The sequence below is a fragment of the Stenella coeruleoalba genome, assembly GCF_951394435.1.
Source record: "Stenella coeruleoalba genome assembly, chromosome: 11".
Taxonomy (NCBI): Eukaryota; Metazoa; Chordata; class Mammalia; order Artiodactyla; family Delphinidae; genus Stenella; species Stenella coeruleoalba.
This window is the reverse complement of record NC_137157.1, coordinates 62,341,435-62,362,521: the sequence shown is the minus strand read 5'-3', so window position 1 is coordinate 62,362,521 and position 21,087 is coordinate 62,341,435. Positions and strand designations below refer to the sequence as shown.

Sequence of the window (21,087 nt, the reverse complement as noted above, 5' to 3'; positions counted from 1 at the left end):
AACTGCCATCTAACTGTCTAGAAATGATTTAATATCTCAGTTGACCTAGCTGCCACAAAGAAACCTATAATACTTTAATAAAATTAGGTGTAGAATAATTGTTAAAAATTTTAAGGTTATAAAGCATAGCTTTATGTACTCATGGAACCAGAAAACCAGTGCACCAATTTTCATTCAGTTCATTTGTTTGGGAGCTGCTGGTTGTTTGGTTTCAACGTATGCTTAAGTCTTGTTGAGATGTAATTTCTTCCACTTTGTTTCCTTCCCTTTTTTTTTTTAAGCTCTTGTTCTGTGTACCTTCTTTGATCCTTAAGCCTTGAAGCATTGACATGACATGTGGCAAATTTATTTTTCAGTCCTTAGGCGGTGAGGATTGAGTTAATCATGTATCCCAGTTCATGGCACACCATCAGCATTGATCTGTGCAAGTCTTCTCTCTTAGCTTTCAGAATTAATTAGAATTAATTAATTTCTCTTTTGCCTCCACTTTCCACTTCTGTTCTCAGTCCCCCATAGTTAACTGTTCTAATATGTTTGATGTATTTTTGTAAATATATAGTAGTGGTTTTTTTTGATGTGTGTGTTGTTAAATTTACCTAAATGGTGTGCTGTAGTCTTTGTTCTGCTTCTTATCCCCCTCAACCCCTGCCTCCTTCCCCCCTTTAAAGACTATTTTTGTTGCTGTGTATATATCTAGTTCTTTGTTTCTAACTGCCATCTACTGTCTATAAATGATTTGTTCTCTCAATAATAGACACCCAGATTGCTTTCAACTCCCCATCACCACAGACAATGGGATAAACAGCCTTGCACTTGTTCTCCTGTGGTCCTGCGGGAGAATTTTCTGGACATCTGCATAAGAGTGGATTGCTGCACGTACTTTGATTAAGCACTGCCAGATTTGGGCTCTTTGTCAGTGTGCACAATGGATCCTGTTTCTCCATCTTCCTGCCAGCACTTGGCTTTATCTACCTTTCTAAGTTTTGCCTATCTGATAGGGGTAAAGTGGTATCTTAATGTTGTTTTAATTTGCATTCTCCAATTACTAATGACTTGCAGCATCTCTTTGTATACAATTAATCCATTTTGAATGCCCCTTCAGTGAATTACCTGTTCATATCTTTCGCCCATTTCTTTAATTAGAGTTTCTGTCTTTTCTTGGTTGATTTGCAGAAGTCTTTTCTCTAGTTTAGAATATTAGCCTGATATTTGCCTTATCCCAGTCTGTGATAATACATTAATTTTGTCAGTGGTGCCCTTTGTTGAGCAGAAGCTAACCTTGATGTAATAAGTCTATAATTTTTTTTACCTTATGGCTTTCTGGGTCTTGTTAAATATAATAAAGATATTCTGTAGTTTTAATGATATATTTTTATAATTCAGCTTTTTACATGAGGTCTTTAATCTGTCAGAGTCCATCTTTGTATATGGCTTAGAATAGTAATTTTTTCTGCATGTAGTAAGACTGTTTCTCCAACCCCATGAACTAATTTGTGGTACGACTGTCCTTATATATCACATTCCTATGTTTTCATGGCTCTCTTTTTTTTTTTTTTATGTTTTTGTTTTGTTTTTTTGCGGTATGTGGGCCTCTCACTGTTGTGGCCTCTCCCGTTGCGGAGCACAGGCTCCGGACGCGCAGGCTCAGCGGCCGTGGCTTACGGGCCCAGCCACTCCGCGGCATGTGGGATCTTGCCGGACCGGGGCACGAACCTGTGTCCCTTGCATGGGCAGGCGCACTCTCAACTACTGCGCCACCAGCGAAGCCCCATGGCTCTCTTTTTTAATAGTCTTTGTTTTTTTAGATATATTTGTTTTTTCTCACATGAGTACCAACTGGTTGTTTTTTTTTTTCTTTCACTCAGCTTTGTGCTGTCTTAAAAACTCATACGGTACATAAGTTAAAAAGATGTCATTTCTTTCTCAAATTAATCTGTAAAATCAGTGTAGTTCCAATTAAATTCCATCTATTTTTTCCCTTTAGATTTGGCAGACATTTACAAATTTGAATGGAAAAGTAGAGGTCTTTTTCAAAATTGATCTACCACTTTCTGGTCCTCTTAACGCTTAGTCTGTCTAAGCTCACAACTTTTCTTGTGCCAACTTTGGCATTTTATATTTTTCTGGCAATGTATCCATTTCATTTCTTTTTTTAAGAATAAAATTTTTATTTTAGAACAAGTCTGGATTTACAGAAAAATTGTGGAGATAGTACAGAAAGTTCCCATTACTACTGACAAATTCTCTTAGCCTTTCTTCATCTTTGTTTCGCCTTCATTTCTGAAGGATATCTTCACTGAATTTATTATAGAATTTTGAATGACAGTACTTTTCTCTGAGCACTTTAAAATTATTGTTCCACCATCTACTGGCTTCCATAGTTTCTGATGAGAAGTCTGCATTTATTTAGATTATTGTTCCCCTATGTGTAATATGACTCTTTTTTTTTTTCTGGGTACTTTCAAGATTTTTTTTTCAGCACTTTGATTATGATGTGTTTGGATATGATTTTCTTTAAATTTGTCCTGTTTGGGTTTTCTTCAATCTCTAAATTTATGTCTTTCACCAAATTTGCGAAGTGTATAGCCATTATTTCTTCAATTATTTTTTCTACACCAAGCAATTTCTTCTCTCCTTCTGTGATTCCAATGACATGGATGATAGTGTTTCATAGTTCTCTGAGGCTGTGTTAACTTTTTTCAGTCTCTTTCCTTTTTGGTCTTCATATTGAATCATAATATTCATCTGTCTTTATGGTCATTGAGTTTTCCCCCTGTTATCTCAATTCTGCTATCCAGCCCATCCTGTGATCTTTTTTTTGTTTGTTTTGTTTTGTTTTGTTTTGTTTTGTTTTCACGGGCCTCTCACTGTTGTGGCCTCTCCCACTGCGAAGCACAGGCTCCAGACGCAGGCTCAGCGGCCATGGCTCATGGGCCCAGCCGCTCCGGGGCACGAACCCGCGTCCCCTGCATCGGCAGGTGGACCCTCAACCACTGCGCCACCAGGGAAGCCCCCATCCTGTGATCTTTTTATTTGACATACTTTACTTTTCTGTTGTAAAATTTCCATTTGGTTCTCTTAAAAACACTTTTTAAAAAAGTATTTTATTTTATTATTTATTTATTTATTTTGGCTGTGTTGGGTCTTCATTGCTGTGTGTGGGCTTTCTCTAGTTGCAGTGCACGGACTTCTCACTGCAATGGCTTCTCTTGTTACGGAGCATGGGCTCTAGGCACACGAGCTTCAATAATTGTGGCGCATGGGCTTAGTTGCTCTGCGGCATGTGGGATCTTCCCGGAGCAGGGCTTGAACCCATGTCTCCTGCATTGGCAGGTGGATTCTTAACCACTGCGCCACTAGGGAAGCCCTTAAAAACACTTTTATTTTGAAATAATTATAGATTTATAGGAAGTTGCAAAGAAACGTGCAGAAAAGTTCCATGCACTCTTTTCCTAGCCTCTCTCAGTGTTAACATTTTGTGTAACTCTCATATGTTATTAATAATAAGAAATTGACACTGGTACAATCCATAGAGCGTATTCAGATTTTTCCAGTTACACATGCACTGTGTGTGTGGGTACAAGTATGTGGGTATGGTTTTATGCAATTTTATCATGTGTTGTATCATGTAACTACCACCACAGTCAAACTGCAGAACTGTATCATCATCCTTTTGGGTTTTTTTCATTGTTTCTACTTTTCTGTTGAGAACATCAGAAACAAAACACCTTTCAAGAGTGTTTACCTTTACCTCATGGAGCATGGTTATAGTAACTGCTTTAAATTCTCTGATAATTCTAATATTGAATATCTGTTTAATTTTGGTTTTGGAATCTATTGATTTTTTTCCCCAAAGAATCAGTTACATTTTCTTCCTTCTTTGTATGTCGAGTAATTTTGAATTGTGTCATGGACATATTGAATATTATGTTGTGAGATTTTGGGTGCTGTTAAAATCCTCTGGAGAATGTTGAGATTTTTTTGTTTTAGCTGACAGTTGACTTGGTTAGGTTCAGATCATAAGTTTGGTTTCACCTTCTGTGAGTGGTGGTTCCAGTGTCATTTCAGTTCTCAGCATTTGTTATGCTCTTTGGAACTACACTGCCCATGCACTAATCAGACTTGGGCAATGTCATATTGTAGTTCAGACTCAAAGCAGTTGCTGTCCTTCTTTGGATTTATTCTACACATGTGAACTTGGAGAGCAGACAGACACTCTAGGGGGTGGACACAGGGGAGAAGGACTCAGCCCAAGACTTAACATTTGTTTATATGTAGAATTGTTTATATGTCCTCTTTCCAGTTTTTTCTTGTTTGGTATATCCCTACATTCTTGGGCTTCCAGAGGCCCCTTTCCCATGTAGTTCTGTGGAGAAGGAAAAAAGGAAAAAATTTACATTGTACTCTGGCTTGCTTTGGCTCTTTTTTCCAGTCCTCTGGCCAGAACAAGAAAGTTTCTCTCAGCACTTTTAGAGAGAGAGAGAGAGAGAGAGAGAGAGAGAGAGAGAGAGAGAGTGTGTGTGTGTGTGTGTGTGTGTGTGTGTGTGTGTGTGTGTGTGTGTCTGTACGTGCGCATGCGCTGTGCCATTGTGAATTGGCTACCTGGACAAAGCCATTCTTGGGTCAAAGCTGGGCGGTGAAGGAATTTAAAAAGAAAAAAATAAAAAGGCGAGGAAATTCACTGGTACTGTAATTTTTCAAGTTTTTACTTCCCTTCCCTACTTGCCTGTTATTTATGTACTTTTCTCCATCCTCGGGTAGTTTTTTTTTTTTCTGTTTTCAGTTCAGAGTTTTTAGTTGTAATCAGTGGGAGAGAGTGGGCTTACTCCATCTTGGCATCTTTGGTAGAGTGTAATCTGTTAATTTCAGGGCAAAAAAAGTATCAAATAGTAGAGAAACTAGTTAAGGGCGTGGATTTGTGAAAGCAGAGAACTATCTGGTACTGAATATAAGCTTTCCATGGAACTGCTTCTCAGTCTGGGAAGAGTGTTGAGCTGTTAGAATCCATCAATGTGTTAAACCTAGTGGGGGAATTTGAGTAGTGAGCTGGGGGTGCAGTCATGCCTTGTCCATTTTTTTGTAGACCAAACATATTAGGTTGAAGCATGTGCAATTGACAATATTTGACTATCTTTGACTTACAAAAACCGCATTTTCTCATGATTTAACCTATATTTAACTCTCAGTTCTGCAATTTGAAGAAAGAAAATGAAACCTCAGGTTTAAATATGATCTGTATTAAGGTGATGCTTGATGCTTTAACAGACAAATCCAAAATCTCAGAGGCATAACACAGTCCAAAATGGACATTCCCGTTGTTGGACAGCGAATGGGGGAAGCTGCTCAGTGAGGTCACGTAGAGACTCAGGATGATGAAGTCTCCTCCATTGTTCATACATGGCTTCCAGGTGTCCTGGGGGTTGATATCCAGCCAGGAGACTGGGAAAGGGAAAGGGTGACAAAAAGAGAGGGTAACAAAACTTCTTAATCTTAGCCCAAAGTGGGTATGGTATGTTGGATTGGTGAGAACCAACCTAGATGTGGGGTGGGGGGTGGGGTGGGAGGGCAGAAAATGTATTCTGTATTTGTCAGCTGCTTTCCAGCACCAGTTGTGATGGGAAACATGAACCTCCGGTGGGCAGCCGGCCATCTCTGCCATACTACTTCTTGATCACTTGGAGAACATCTTTTGCTGTGTGCATTAGTTTGCTAGGGCTGCTGTAACAGAGACTAACAAAGACCACAGACTGGGTGGCTTAAACAATAGAAATTAATTTTCTCACAGTTCTGGAGGCTAGAAGTCCAAGGCCAGTGTGTCAGCAGGTTTCATTTTTTCTGAGGTCTCTCCCCTTGGCTTGCACACAGTGCCTTCTCACTGTGTCCTCACCTGGTCTTTTCTCTATGTGTGCTCATCTCTGGTGTCTCAGTGTGTCCAAATTTCCTCTTTTAACAAGAAACCAGTTCGATTGGATTAGGGCCCATCCTAAGGGCCTCATTTTAACTTACTTACCTCTTTAAAGGCTCTGTCTCCAAATAGTCACATTCTGAGGTACTGGGGGTTAGGGCTTCAATATATGAATTTTAAGGGGACAGAATTCAGCCCATAACACACACTCTACATTTATAACAAATGAATATGTTTTTACTAAAAGTAGTCATACTCCATTAAAGAAAAGAAGAAAGTGATGTTAGATATATGTTATAATTATACTTTTACTGGATCTGTAATAAATTTTAAATTATACATATTAATGAAGATTGCCAGTGTCTCAAAGGCATTTTTCCTTATTTATTAATCAAGGAAAAAAGTTTAGTGATGAAGATAGTTTAGTTTTTAGCAAACGTGATCGTTTTTCTCTTCCAGAGTTTGTGTTTGGTTCTTATTGTAGCTTACCCAAGGGGTATGTTAATTACTGAGATAGTAAAGAGAGTTACTAAACATGTCTCCTATAAGAAAATCACCACCCTCTACAGTGTAAAAGTAAATCTCTAAGTGTATATTGGACATTTTAGAATTTTGTCTTGTTGTGACTTGCTAAATGACATTTTGTTACTGAAAACCAAGGCGATGTTATGTGGTTGGTAATATCCTTTTTAGCCTACCAGACACTTGAAGGTGAAAGAGAATGTGCCTGTGAATTCCACCATCCGAACTGTTGGACCCCTTCCCTTGGTCTGCTCTTTTGTCACTATTTCCAGTGTGTTGGAGGTGAAGCTCTAAGGCAGCGTTCCCCAACCTTTTTGGCACCAGGGACTGGTTTCCTGGAAGGCGACTTTTCCACAGATGGTGGGGGGCGGGGGTGTGGGGATCGTTCAGGCGGTAATGCTAGTGTTGGGGAGTGTTGGGGAGTGGCAGATGAAGCTTGGCTTGCTCACCCACTGCTCACCTCCTGCTGTGTGACCCGGTCAGCAGCCTGGGGGTTGGGGACCCCTCCTCTAAGGGAAGGATGAGGCTCTTAACCCTTTATGTAGGTGCTGATTAAAGATTGTGTAGCCTCACTGTCAACTGTCAGACCCTTTTTTTGACTTCTCAGGATTACCTTTTACCAAATGGTGGCTTGAGATTCAGCTCTCCTTTATATACTATGCTCCACCTTTATAGATTTCTTTTCTTTTTCTTTCTTTCTTCCTTCCTTCCTTCCTTTCTTTCTCTTTCTTTCTCTCTTTTTCTCTCTCTTTCCTTCCTCCCTCCCTCCCTCCCTCCCTCCCTCCTTGTGGCTTGCAAGATCTTAGTTCCCCAACCAGGGATTGAACCCAGGCCCAAGCAGTGAAAGCGCCAAGTCCTAACCACTGGACCTCTGGGGAACTCCCTACTCCACCTTTAAAGGAACTATAATTATGATTTTAAAAGTTATTATATAAATATCAGGTAAACATTGGTCACTTTAGAGATTTTGCTTTTATACTTGTTTTCATAATTACTATTTTAAAAGTTATATAGATATCAGATGAATACTGGTTTTTAAAAAGATTTTGTTTTTTACATGTTTTTATATTTATTGTGAAACTAATAAGTTTAAAAATCTTCTAGCTTCCAAGAAGGAGTAACAGCTCAGCTTCTGTGTTGACATTTGCTGCTAATTGTTAAAGTGAGAAATCTTTTGCAGTTTGGTGTAGAAACTTGTCACCTCTATGAATGAAGTTATCCAATTCCTTTGTGAGAGATTCAGTAGTCAGACTGGTTTTTTGCTGTGTCATGATTCCTTTATCACTTCTGAAAATCAACTCTAGAAGATTTTCCAAGTCGTGGTTAAAAATGAGAAAGTTCCATAATTTTCCCTTATATGTTATTTAACATGTTCATATATTGAAAACAGATCTAGGGGATTCTATAGTATATAATATATATGTTTCCTCTCTCTTTCTTTTGCTTTCTCTCCCCCACCTCTCCCCGACCCTGCCTTTCTTTATATATATATGTATTTAAACACCTACAGTGTTCTACATGTATTAATTGGATCAGTAAATATTTGAACACCTACTAAGGTCAAACATCGTTCTGCATGAGACAGTTGCTGACTGCCTAAAGATATAGGCATCAATATGTGACTATAGGTTGTGTAAACAATTCTTTTCAATACCTTGAGTTACTTGAGGCCTTCCTTTCAGTGAGCAACCTTTAATTTGTAAAATGATAGTCTCAGAAGTTTTGATTTCATTCTTTCAACAAAACTTTTATTAACTGCTTTACTATTTTAGTAGATTGTAGGGATAGCAAAATGACTCTGACCCAGTTCTTGTCCACAAAGAGCTCACAGTCTAATCAGGAGCTGACTTGTAATGAAAAGGAGATTAAAGGTTGATTCTATGTTGAGGTAAATGATAATAGAAGTATGAAAAGAAAATGCCATGGCAACATAGGGGAGAGGTTGGGGAAAGGGTTTGCCAGGAAAAGCCTCACAGAATATATTATTGTTGGCAGCCCTTTGAATGACTTTGGCTGTAAGTAGATGGGAGTTCAATTCTCTGTGACCCTTGGAACCTAGGCCTTTTAATTATTCATAAATAACTTAAGCGTACATCTAGGACTGGGAATTTATTTAAAAGATGCATCTGTCTTTCTAGTTTAAACTTTAGTTTAACTAGTCCTTTAGGAATAGGCATTTAAGGATGCAGCTGTATGGCAGCATTACAGATGTTTGCTCTTCAGAGCCCCTTATAACACAGTTACAGTTATCCTGCTTTGCTTAGGTTGCCCTTTCCTTTTTAACAAAAAATATTTCTCATTTGTCTTCATTCAGTCCGTATAAACAAAGCAAAACTTTTAAAAAAAAAATCAGAAACTTGGATCTACTCTACTTTAACGTCCTCATGTGTTTTCCTTTTCTCTTCAACACTAAGATGTCCATCACATGCTGATACACAAATATTACCCCCAGACTAAGATCGTAGTCGCGTCAAACTTTGCTGAGTAATATATGGCTGCTTTTTAAAAGAAATATACCTTTACAAAGGAGATTCTGGTTTTTTTCATTTATATATTATGAAGTTAAGATATATTTCCTAGAAAAAATATTTTGCTGTAAGCAGAACTGAAAGCATTTGCTAGGAGAGAGTTAAGGGTTGCTAAACTCAAGGCATGCAGGATTGGTGGTGAGCCGAGAATGCTTTCACAACAATTTGATTCAGCAAACATTTACTGAATGCTGTGGTCAAAGCATTGCTGCTAGACCCTCTGACGGGTCAGAAAATGAACATAGGCTCTGTTTTGAAGGATCTTCCAATTTACAGCACTGTTTCTGAGTCTCCTCTGTTCCATTCTCCATCTTTGCCATTTCCCAGATAATGAAAATTAGAGCTGTGATTTATCAAGTCTGTAAGCTGGAAAAGCTATAAAATTAGTTTGCTTAAAATGTTGGTTGCTGGTTCTCCGTAGTGCTGCCAGTATTTAAAATAACGGAAAATATTTGGTGTCTCCTTCCGCAAATTAACATTTCCATGAGTGGCTGCTTTTCATAGAGCATCTCGAGCCAGCCCCTCTCGTGCTGTGAGTCTTCATTGACAGTATTAAATCAGATCTGAGCAGCTCTAGGAGACAGTTGAGAGTTTGAGAATATGCCCAGTGTCAGCATCTTGGCTAGAGTGTGCTGTGAAACAAAGAAAACTCTTGGCACCCAGTAAGTGGTTAGGCATGTACCATTCTATGTGTGAGCGCCAATAAATAAAGCAACGTAGGGCATTCCGTGCTTTCATTTGGGCAGAACTAAATGGTTAAGTGTCCTTTTAGGCTTTCCCCTAAGTCTGTCCCAGGCAGTCAGCACATAATCCAGAAGATGTAAAATCTTCAAATACAGCCACTTATCTTTATTATGTAGAGCTCTGTGCTGGGTGCTTCAGGCTGTAAAGAGACAAGACTGAGTACCTGTCAAGTAGCTTACAGATTGAGTAGCACCCTGGTCTAGCTGTTCCACCGGTCTTCCCACTACAGGTCCATTTTTTCCTGGCCTACCCTGGTCTGTAGCCACCTACCACTTGGTGTTGACGCATCATCATTCAGTATGGTTATTCCAACACAATCTGTATAACCTATCCTGAATGTAGAGTGGATATTGGAAACAGTAGAAGAGATGGGCCTTGATCCCTGGACAGGGTCTGCAGTGATTGGTGAAGCCCATTGTAGCGCTATTCACTTGAGGTACTGCTTCAGGGCCATTTTATTTTTCTGACTGAGTCCCATGATTGTCATGGAACAGGCAGAACCCAGATAGGAAGCAGTCTTTAAAAATGGTTAGCCCAATTTTGTTTACGTTTCCTTTTTCTACAGTGTGTATTTTTCCTTCCTCAGACTAAAAATAGCACAATGTAGTATATAATAGTGTGGAGTTATTTGCATGAAATCACTGAATTCATTTATTCAAATAATTTGTCTTCTCAAGTATTTTTAAAGTGACCAGGGATAAATATTTATGAATTACATTTAAGTACTTGGAGGGTATTTTGGAAATGTGTTTTTCTTAAGAATAGATTTGTGCTATGGTTTCCTTGACTATGTTTGATGATATTAAGAGTTCTTGGAAATTTTTTCCAAAATCTTGCAATTTGAAAGTGGGTGGAGTGTTTGGAATTAATTTCAGCTGTAATTATATCTTTAATGGTGGTAGTCTCTTGCCTGTTTCATATTGTAACAAATGAGAAGTGCAACACCCTCATCATCAAAATACTTAAGAAACTTGCATCTAAAAGGAAGATGGGGAACTAATACAACCTGTTTAGAAGTCTTGAGTTATTTTACTATGATTACACTAAATTAGATTAATTAGATTATATTTATCTAAAGTTAGGTGGTTGTTTACTTAAACCTGGTGTTAAGATCTAGAAAGGAGGGGAGAGCAATAAAAGCACCTTTCTCCCCCACTGAAGTTTTCAATAAATTGAATAAAAACTAAAGGATTAGAAAATGGTGGCCATAATATTACCTTTATTATTGATAAAGGTGAAGGTAAAGGAAGCAGCTTCATATTAGAGCCAAATTGGCTTGCTAATAACTAAGTTCCAAAATTAGGCAGACCTACCCCCTGGTCACAAGTAGTGCTGGATTAGAGAAGGCAATATGTGGTATACAGAGCCTCCACCCAACCAGTTCCTATAGGCAGCTCACTCATATGAGGAAGAAGGGCGCGACTGGACCATTTATTTTTCCCAGATTTGCCAATCAGATCAGTTGCTTCCCTCCCCAGGATAGAAGCATCTAAGTGGCAGAGAAATGCCAGAGAGGTTACAACTGGTAGGGCTCCGTTCACAGAAGGGGACTTCAGAAATGAGGAATGAGCACTCCCCACTAGCATTTGGCTTCTCCTATGCGTGGTTTCTATGAAGAATGCGTTGGTGCCAGGTAGGAAATGGTAGCATAACTAGGCCAGGAGCAAACCTTTGTTTTGAGGAAGAGGCCTTATAACAATTGGCCTCTTGAAAATTATAGCAAACGTTTGTTTACCAGAATCAAAGAAATTGTCTGTCCTTAGGCAGCCCTTGCTGCCTTTCTGAAGCATCTGTGATTTAGCATGCTTTGCTGAGCATTAAATGAAGGCCCACAACTTAGTCTTCTGCTGTCCTTTAGCATTTTAAAATATACTTGCTGTTCTGTCTCTTCTTTGAGTTTTCTTCACAGACTCATTTTGTCTCCTCCCCCAAACCCTAGTGTTTCCCATGATCGTAGCCAACTTTCTTCTCACTTGACACTCTCACCTTGGCTGTCAGCCATTTACACAGTTTTAACTGTTTAGTATCTTGATGATTTCCAAATCTTTATCTCCACCCAGACCTCTGTTCTGAGCTCCATGTTTATATGTCCAGCACTCTATTTAACAGTTCCACCTGGGTCATGTAAAACTGACTTATTCTTCCCGCACACTCTCAACTCCATCAGTCAGAAATCCTTGTCTTTTGTTTTGTGTCCACAGGCTTTGTGAGTGGCATCTCAGCCTATCCACTAGGTTAGGCCAGAAACGTGGGTGTCGCCTCAGCAGGCTCTTCCTCTCCTTTATTGCTTACCTCCCAGGTCAGGGGTCAGTATCTGGCCAGAGACCTGTGAGCCAAGAATGGTTTTTACATTTTTAAGTGGTTGTTTAAAATAAGCGTATATGTGTATTTGTTACAGAGACCCTATGTTGTCTGCAAAGACTAAGTATTTACTATCTGACCCCTGTCTGAGGCCAGCAAGTCTTATCAGTTCTCCCTCTAAAACATCACTTTTAATTGTTTCTTTCTATCCCCCCCCCGCCCCCCAAAATCTCACCTGCCCTGTTTCTCCCTTGGCCTCCTAACTAAGTGTTGTCATATTTCTTTATAAAACACAGAACCTAGTGATGTCCTCTCTTGTTTAAAATCCTGCAGTGTATTTTGCCCTTTTCTCCTGTTTTCTGCCTGCAACCTCTTCAGCCTGTAGGACTCTGCTCAGTTGTCACCTTTTCCTTAAGTCCACCTGCCTTCTTATGGAGTTATGCCCCTATTCCACCTGGTCTGTACTTCTGTTATTACACATTCTAGATTGTGTTCTGAGAATCCATTCGCCATTCAGTCATTCCTACAACACTGTGCGTACCTGGAGGACAGGTTCCATTTCCTATTCGTTTCTATGTCTTCTTTACCTAGCTGTGTGTGGCATGTCAGAGGACTGTAATGAATTAATGGGTGCTTTAAGAAATAGTTCTTATTCCTAAGATATGAAAAAATATTAGTAGTCTAAAGATATCATTAATCAGTTTGAGTTGGTAGGCAGGATTTATAACATCTAGACTTTTGATAGAGTCATGCTACATTCTCCTGATTTCTGTTTCATAGCTTTTTCAGTATTACATTTTTAATTTTGAGATAGTTGTAGATTCACATGCAGTTATGAAGAAATAATACCAAGCTATCCCAGTTATCTTTTACCCAGTTCCCCCAATGGTAACATATTGCAAAACTGTAGTACAAGGTCACGACCGGGATATTGGCATTGAGGCAGTCAAGATACAGAACATTTCCATTAACAAGGATCCCTCCTGTTCCCTTTTATAGCCACACCCACTTCCCCTCCCACGGCAGCTTGCCCCTCCCCCATGGCAATCACTAACCTGTTCTCCATTTCTGCAATTGTCATTTCAAGAATGCTATCTAAGTGGAATCAGAGTATGTAACCTTTTGGGGTTGGATTTTTTTCACTCAGCATAATTCTCTAGAGATTCATCCAGGTTGTTTTGTGTATCAGTAGTTTTCCTTTTTGTTTCTTTTTGTTGCTGAATTTTCATAACTTTTAAAAGATGAAACTCTCCCCTATTTATATATCACTGCAGTTTTTCTTTTTAAGGCTATTTACATTTTTTTCCTCTTGTTCTTTATCTGTAACGGTGGTTTTCAAACTTTGTACTCTTCCCCTGTACTTTTTTTTTGGCGGTACGCAGGCCTCTCACTGTTGTGGCCTCTCCTGTTGTGGAGCACAGGCTCCGGACACGCAGGCTCAGCAGCCATGGCTCACGGGCCTAGCCGCTCCACGGCATGTGAGATCTCCCCGAACCGGGTCACGAACCCGTGTCCCCTGCATCAGAAGGTGGACTCTCAACCACTGCGCCATCAGGGAAGCCCCACACTCTGTACTCTTAAATTGAGACTCAAAGAGCCTTTGTTTATATGTGTATTGCATCTATCATTATTTACTTACTACTTTATAAATTAAAACTGAAATATTTTAAAAATATTTAATTCACTTAAAATAACAATAAATCTATTACATTCTCATAAGTAATATATTTTTATGAGAAATACCTGTTTTCGTAAACAAAAAACATTTAATGAAAAGAAAAGCACTGTTTTACATTTTTTGTGACTCTAATGTCTGGATTCTCATATCTACTTACTCATTTAATCTGTTATGATAAATTGTTTTGGTTTAAGTATATGAAGAAAATCTGGCCTCACATAGCTATGTAGTTAGAAGAACCAGGAGATAGTCTTATCATATAACTGTGGATAGTCTTCTATGGTACTACACCCAAACTCAAGTGATAGTTTATTAAAGATTAGTTACAATGTAGGATGGGAAACCAATAACTTTTCATACTGTTACATTAAAATTATAGTTTGAATGGGTCATTAACTTGCGTATGATTTTTTGTTTTTAACATCATGCATTGGTCATTTGGAAAATATTGAATCGCTGTGTTAGTTACATCTTCCAAATTGTGACACATTTCATTATACATTGTCAAAAATTATATTTGTTAATCTCACCTTCAGCCTCATAAGAAAAAATGCTGAGTATTGGGAAGCTGTCAATCTCAAGTTTTCTAAAATTTTGATTTTTGCTTTGAAATCACTGTCAGTTCATTGAAGTTTATGATTGTCATTAATGCTGCCAGTAACTGTCTCACTTCATTAATTTTTAAGAACATGTCTGCCAGATACTCAAGTCTGAAAACCACAGTTTGTTCATCATTTCAAGTAGAAATGGTGTTAAAGTAGAAATGGTGTTTGGGTGTTAAGTGCTCAAAGGAGGTAGCCATTGCCATCGTGGGGCCATTTTTCTGGCCAGGCTCTCCACCATCCCCATGCGGCGAGGCTACTGGGGTAACAAGACTGGCAAGCCCCATACTGTGCCTTGCAAGATGACTGGCCACTGTGGCTCTGTGCTGGTGCGCCTCGTCCCTGCCCCCAGGGGCACTGGCATTGTCTCAGCCCCTATGCCCAAGAAGCTACTGATGATGGCCGGAATTGACCACTGCTACACCTCTGCCAGAGGCTGCACCACCACCCTGGGCAACTTCACCAAGGCCGCTTTTGATGCCATTTCTAAGAACTACAGTTATCTCACTCCTGATTTCTGGAAAGAGATGGTGTTCACCAAGTCTCCATATCAGGAATTCACTGACCATCTTGTAAAGGCCCACACCAGAGTTTCTGTGCAGAGGACCCAGGCTCCAGCTGTAGCGATCACAGAGTTTTATATGAGAAAAATAAAGTGAATGTAGCTGGTTTTAAAAAAAGGCAGTCAGTTCAGCTCACAACTCAGTTATGTAAGTGCTCTTCTTTGAGACAACACAGAATATTAGAAAGGTGTGGACTCAGGGGTCAAAATGTAATAAAACTAGTAACTACCACTGTGAGTGCATGGCCTAAATCACCAGCTGTCTTGATTTGTCCTAAGGCTCCAGCCGCTTTATTCTCCATTGCTTTTATACCATCAGAGCAAATAATTTAAAAGTGTGAAGTTTGAAATCCATTGTTATAGATAAAGAACAAGAGGTAAAAATTTAAAACAGACTTTCACACAGTAAAAATGGCAAATAATGTCTTAATATATTATTAAACTATTTTATACTTTGTGGACCTTCGTAAGTTCTTGGGGGACCCCCAGAAGCCCACGGACCACATTTTGGAGGACCGCTGATTTACAGTAATTTGTGATGACTTATTTCTTTCTCTTTTCTCAGATTTCTTCTGTTTGCCTTTACTTTTGCTGAGATAGACCCTATAGAGGCACTGATCTAGGTTGAATACCATTACGGGTCAGAGCTCCACTCTGGACTGGCAGCCTCAGCGTGGGCACTAGGCCAATGCTAGGACTGACCCTGGGCACAAAAGAGAAGACTAGTTCACAGCCTCACCTTGGGCAAGCAACAAGGAAGGGCCATAAACCTGCTAGCCTTGTTGGCTTGCTGTGTGTGCATTCAGAAACTGGTCACATCACATGGACCTGAGTCCAGAGGGAGACATTAACTATGACTACTCAAGTGCTTTCCTTCTGAAGCAGTCTTTCAGGCTCCAGGGTGGGAGAGATTCTCAGGCTAGAAAGGGCCCTCCATAGGGCTATCAGACCTACACACTCTAGTCCCAAATCTTCTGAGTCATATCACAGCCTTTTCATTCTAATTATCTCCAGGAAAGGGCCTCAAGTTTTCCTGGCAGTAATAAACCTTAGGAGTTAAGTTTTTCCGTATGAGTACTCTAGATGCTCCCTTATATAACTTAAGTCCATTTTCTTTAGTTTTGTTTTTAATAAAAATAAAGAGCTAATAACAGTGCTTCTCATGCTATTGCTTTATATTTTGAAGACAATTTAACTTTCTGTATCTTCACTGCAGTCTACTTGTGCAATTTTTTTCTTCTATTTTTAACACAGTTCCTTTAATCCAGTGGTCCTGAACTGGGGTGATTTTGCCCCCAGGGGATGTTTGGCAATGTCCAGAGACATTTTTGATTGTCAGAACTTGGGGGGATGCTTCTATCATTCTAGTAGATAGAAATCAGAGAGCTTGCCTTCATTTCAGCAAAATCACTCATTATGTTGTTACAGTAAGATTTTCACTGAATTTATATTCAGATGATAGGAGCATCCTACAGGACAGCCTCTATCAACTAAGAATCATCCAGTCCAAAATGTCAATAATGCCAGTCTTAAAAGACTGTGTGTTAGTCCTTCCTTGTAATTTGTTAGCTTTTTATTAATTTTTTGTCTTGCTGAATTAACAGTTTGATTTTACTTTGCATATTATTTAGAATTGTGGTTTTATTTAGAGAAAGTATTTTGATTATGTTCAGAATAATTAAAGATTTTAGAGGTAGATTACTCTTTTGAATATGACTTATGTTTGTACCTCAGGTCATAATACATCATTAGTTTGTGTACCTGAGTGAACACAACTACCTGATGACTTTTGAAAATAATTTTTATGGGCCCCAACCAAATCTTAAAAGAACTCTTCTAGAAATTCCTATAATTAACCAGATTTGGGAACCACTGAAACAGATATGTATTCATAAGCTAGGAAACTTTTAGGACAGCTAGTACAAAGAGAAAACGTTCTTTGTGGCTCTCAGAGATAATATCCACCCTACTGGGCAACCAGTTCTGTCAGTGAAACCAGTCAAGTAACCCTCCCATTGACAAGGTGGAACTGGAGCAGCGGTGTCCAATAAGATTGTGGCTCTTTCCAGTCATATGGTGTCCAGTTCATTTTATTTGCCACAAGTTTGGTTTTAGAAGGGGGTGGTGGTGAAAAGAGATGAGGGAGGCGATAGAGGAGAATTGCTAGTAGAATCGAAGAAATATGATCTACCTTATACCTCAGGAGGGGAATTACTCAGTGCTGACTTCTCTTCCGTAGCATTCATTTGCTACCCACATTCACCACAGTGGTTAAGTGTTCTGAAAAGCTACTTCTGGTATAAATTAACCTGACCAAGGCAGCAGGGGCGCTGACTGGGAAGCACAGAGGGCTGTCTAGTCCATTCCCACCATCAAGGATCCTCTGGTCTTGGCCCTTTACTTCTTTTGGCTAAAAGAGAAGTTCATGAAGGTGAGCTTGTTTGTTGGGGTGGTTCCAAGAGCTGTGGAGATGAGACAGTTGTTGAGGAAGGAAAGAAAAGATGGTCACTTTTATTTTACTTTTTCTTTTCCTTTTCATTTTTGAGACCGAAATGTTGCCTTTAATAGTGATCGAGGCAGAGCTTACTGTGGGAGCCGGTGAGCCTGAAGCCGAACCCCCAAGTCGGACAGTAGTGGATAGGCTGCAGGGGGACCTGGGCAGTGGGGCAGGCTTGATCCAACAAAACAGACAAGAGAGAAGGATGGTGACTTTTGAAATAAGGCGAATTTTGTTTGGAAGGATAATAGCTTCTTTTCCTGATTAGTTAGTTGTTAAGCAAACTAGAATTTTGGAAATGAAAAAAAAAAAAAACTATGAAACTTTGGAATATTAGTTTATATTCAAAGCATAAAATAAATACTGGTTGTATTTTAGTGTTCTGGATTTCTTTTATTATTTGTTTTTACTTTTTTAATTAGAGATTTTCAAACATATACCAGAGTAGAGGGACTAGTATAGGGAATCTCCATGTACCAGTCACCCCAATATCAACAGTTACCAACACATGGCCAGTCTGATTTCATCTGTACCCTAACCTGCTTTCTCCCACCCCCTCCAATTATTTTAAAGTGTATCAAGCATCAGTATGTAATTTTATCCAGAAATATGTAAGATATTCAGTCTGTGGTCACATTTCCCCTGATTATATAATTTTTTTTTGTTTCTTTGGTTTGTTGTCTGGTCTCTTTTTTAAAGATGCTGGTGATCAGATGATTGAATCAAATCCTGGGAATGTGTAGAGAGTCCATAATATTCTATTTTGGTGAGGGGGGCGGCATTTACTTATATTGGATCAGTGATTTCCAAAGATGATATTACAAATCTAATTCCTGGTATAAATTTGAATAACAAATCGATTGAAGGAAATATTTACCATGTACAGAAAATGTTACTAAAATTCCATGTAGACATAACCCCAGCCTGAAATGGGCTTCATCACTGCCAGGAAGCCCAGCTGTTAAGTTTGCTTTCTCAGGTTCTAAGAAGACTATTTCGTACCTTTCCCTCAAACCTCATAGACTTCTGTTCTCTCAGCTGATGGCTTTGTTTGATGCTTCTCTGAGAAAATAGAAATCTGTCCAGAGGGACACCCTCATCTGCCCTCCACCACATCTAGAGATTTTTTGGCAGCTGGGCCACTCTTCTCTCATTTCCCTCCAGTTGGTTATAATGTAGCAAGCGCTAGTTTCTCCCCCCGCCCCCACCCCCCGCCATTACAGTCCTTTCCTTTGTGCTGAGTGTCCCACCTCCTTCACAGGGACCTTGCCGCTTCTGTGGTCCCCCATCTCCCTCTTCCATCTTCAGGCTCTCCCTGTCTGCTAGAGCATCCCTGTTAGTGTACAGATACGCTCTGGTGCACTCTGTCTCTAGAATTAAATTGTCCCTTGTTAAATCCACCTCTGTCGATACTTAGTGACCCGCTTTCTCTCCCCTTCACAGCTCTTTTCAAAAGAGTTGTCTGTTCTCTCTTCTACTTTTTTTTCTCTTCCATTCACTCTTTAAACCACTCATTACTGGCTCCATTCCTCACTACTTCACTGAAACCGTTCTTGCCAAGAGCACCCAGGTCCTCTGCGATGGAATCTAGTTGTTTTCTTTCTGTCTCATAGACCAGCCCTCCTTCTCTTTTACTGCCTCCCCTTGCCCTGTGTGACCTCTAAGTGCTGGCATGCCTCCAGGCTCAGTTTTGGGCCTCGCTTCTCTTTATTTGTACTCCTTCCCGCGGTGATTTCACTCACTCCTGTGGCTTTAAATACCATCTTTATGCTGATGACTCGTAAGTATGTATCTGCAGCCCAGACCTGTCCTCTGAATTCCACCTAGAGATCGGTAACCTATGACTCAGGCTTCATGGGTGCAAAAGACAGTTCTGGCTTTTCCCCTTCAATCCTTTTTCATTTCAGTAAGTAGATCCTGATACACCCAATTGCACAAGTCAGAAACTTGGGAATCATCTTAAATCCTCCCTGTCTCCATCCAGCCAATCAACATGTCTTATCAATTCTACCTTAGTACATATCTCAAGTACATTCACCTCTCTCCATCTGCGTTTCACCACTAAATCCCTGTTATTTCTCAACTGGAAAACTACTTGAGTTTCCTAATTGGTTCCTCTGCTTTCATTTTTGTCTTCCATACACTATTCTCCTCACAACAGGTACAGTGCTCTATAAAAAACACTTAACCACATTATGTAACTCCTTGCTTAGTCCTTAATGATGGCATTTCATGTAGAATAAATTATTGACTCCTCACCATAGCCTTCAGCGTCCTGCCTGCTTCTCCAGCCTCATCGACTGCTTTCCCCTCCCTCATTATGGAGGGCTACCTTGTCCCTTTCACACCAGGATCTTTCATGCCCCAGGGCCTTGACACTCACTGTTCCTTCTGCATGCACTAATCTGTTCCTGGCTCTTGTCCTTACTGTTCAGGATGCAGCTTAAATGTCACCTCGTCTGAGAGCCCTTTTCTGATCACCCTTCCCAAAGTGGCTACTTGCCCACCTCAGTTTCTTCTTTGTCACATTATCTGTTTTTTCCAGCAATATTTATTGAGTGCCTACTCTGTGCCTGACACTGTTCTAGGCACTGGGGCGATAGCAGTGAGTGAGGTAGACACACTCAGGAAGCTTCCATCTAGTGGGAAAACAGACAAACCACAAATATATCATATTCTGACTGTGATCTGTGCTGTGTAGACAAATGAAGCAGGTGGAGTGAAGTGAGGGATGCTGTTCTAGACAGCCGTTAGAGGAGGAGACATTTTGACAGGGATTCCAATGAAGTGAGAGAGCATCATCTTGGGTATTTACGTGCTTCTTTTCTGGAAGTATATCTAGAAATATAAGCTCTAAGAAGTCGGGGACCTCACCTGTTCACCGCAGTTCCTGAAACCTAGCACGGTGCCCGGCCTTCGGCAAATACTTATCAATGAATAAATGACCTTTAGGTTCCCACATAATCATGGCATTCTGTGAAGCAGTGCATTCTAGATGTGGCCCACTTACCTTGTCTCTGTGAGCTTGAGTCTTTTCCTGTGTTCAGTGAGGGAATCCACCTCAGGGAGTGATCTCTAAAGACTGCCAGCCTCACTGTGGATGCTGTGGGCGATCATGTACTCTGTTCCTGGTTTCACCGAAATGGTAAAAAGATTGCAAAAGAGTTGAGCATTCACGTTAAAACAAGACTTGCATTTAAAAAGTTATGTCAGCTACAGTCCTGAGTAGAATGGCCTAGCGGAGGCAAGAGGGTGGATTATTTGGAGGATGTGGAGGGGCTGGGGCAGGTCCAGGCAGGAGCTGATGGTGGCCTGGACTCAAGAGGTGGCCACAGAGATAAGGGAGAATGCTGAAGAAATGGTGGGACTTTCCCAGACTTGCACAGAATTGAGGCAAGAACCCAGACTTCATAATCCAGAACTTTCACTCTTCTCTTGATACTTTAAAAAAAAAAAAAGTCTTCGGGAATTCCCCAGTGGTTCAGTGGTTAGGACTCCATGCTTTCACTGCCGAGGGCCCGAGGTCAATCCCTGGTCAGGGAACTAAGATCCTGCAAGCCGCGTTGATGGGCCGAAGAAAAACCAGTCTTGAAGTCAGCCTCATAGAAAGCTGGAATGTATGAATATGTGTGATGCCAGTGAGTTATTTAAAACAAAGACTGCTTTTTAAAAAATATTATTATAAACATCTAGATCAGAATTTGCCTACATGAAAATGTGCTTTTGCTTATTATATGTGCATCTTTGG

General features: G+C 40.0%; 1 protein-coding gene and 1 pseudogene across 3 annotated transcripts in view; both read left to right on the top strand.

Annotated features, from left to right (window-relative positions):
- Window positions 1–21,087, top strand: part of DIP2B (disco interacting protein 2 homolog B) — a 232,092-nt gene that overhangs the window by 60,227 nt on the left and 150,778 nt on the right. The window lies entirely within an intron of this gene.
- Window positions 11,318–17,483, top strand: LOC307193902 (small ribosomal subunit protein uS5-like; annotated as a pseudogene). The gene is made up of 2 exons: window positions 11,318–11,332; window positions 14,440–17,483. The product of its transcript is annotated as a small ribosomal subunit protein uS5-like (transcript).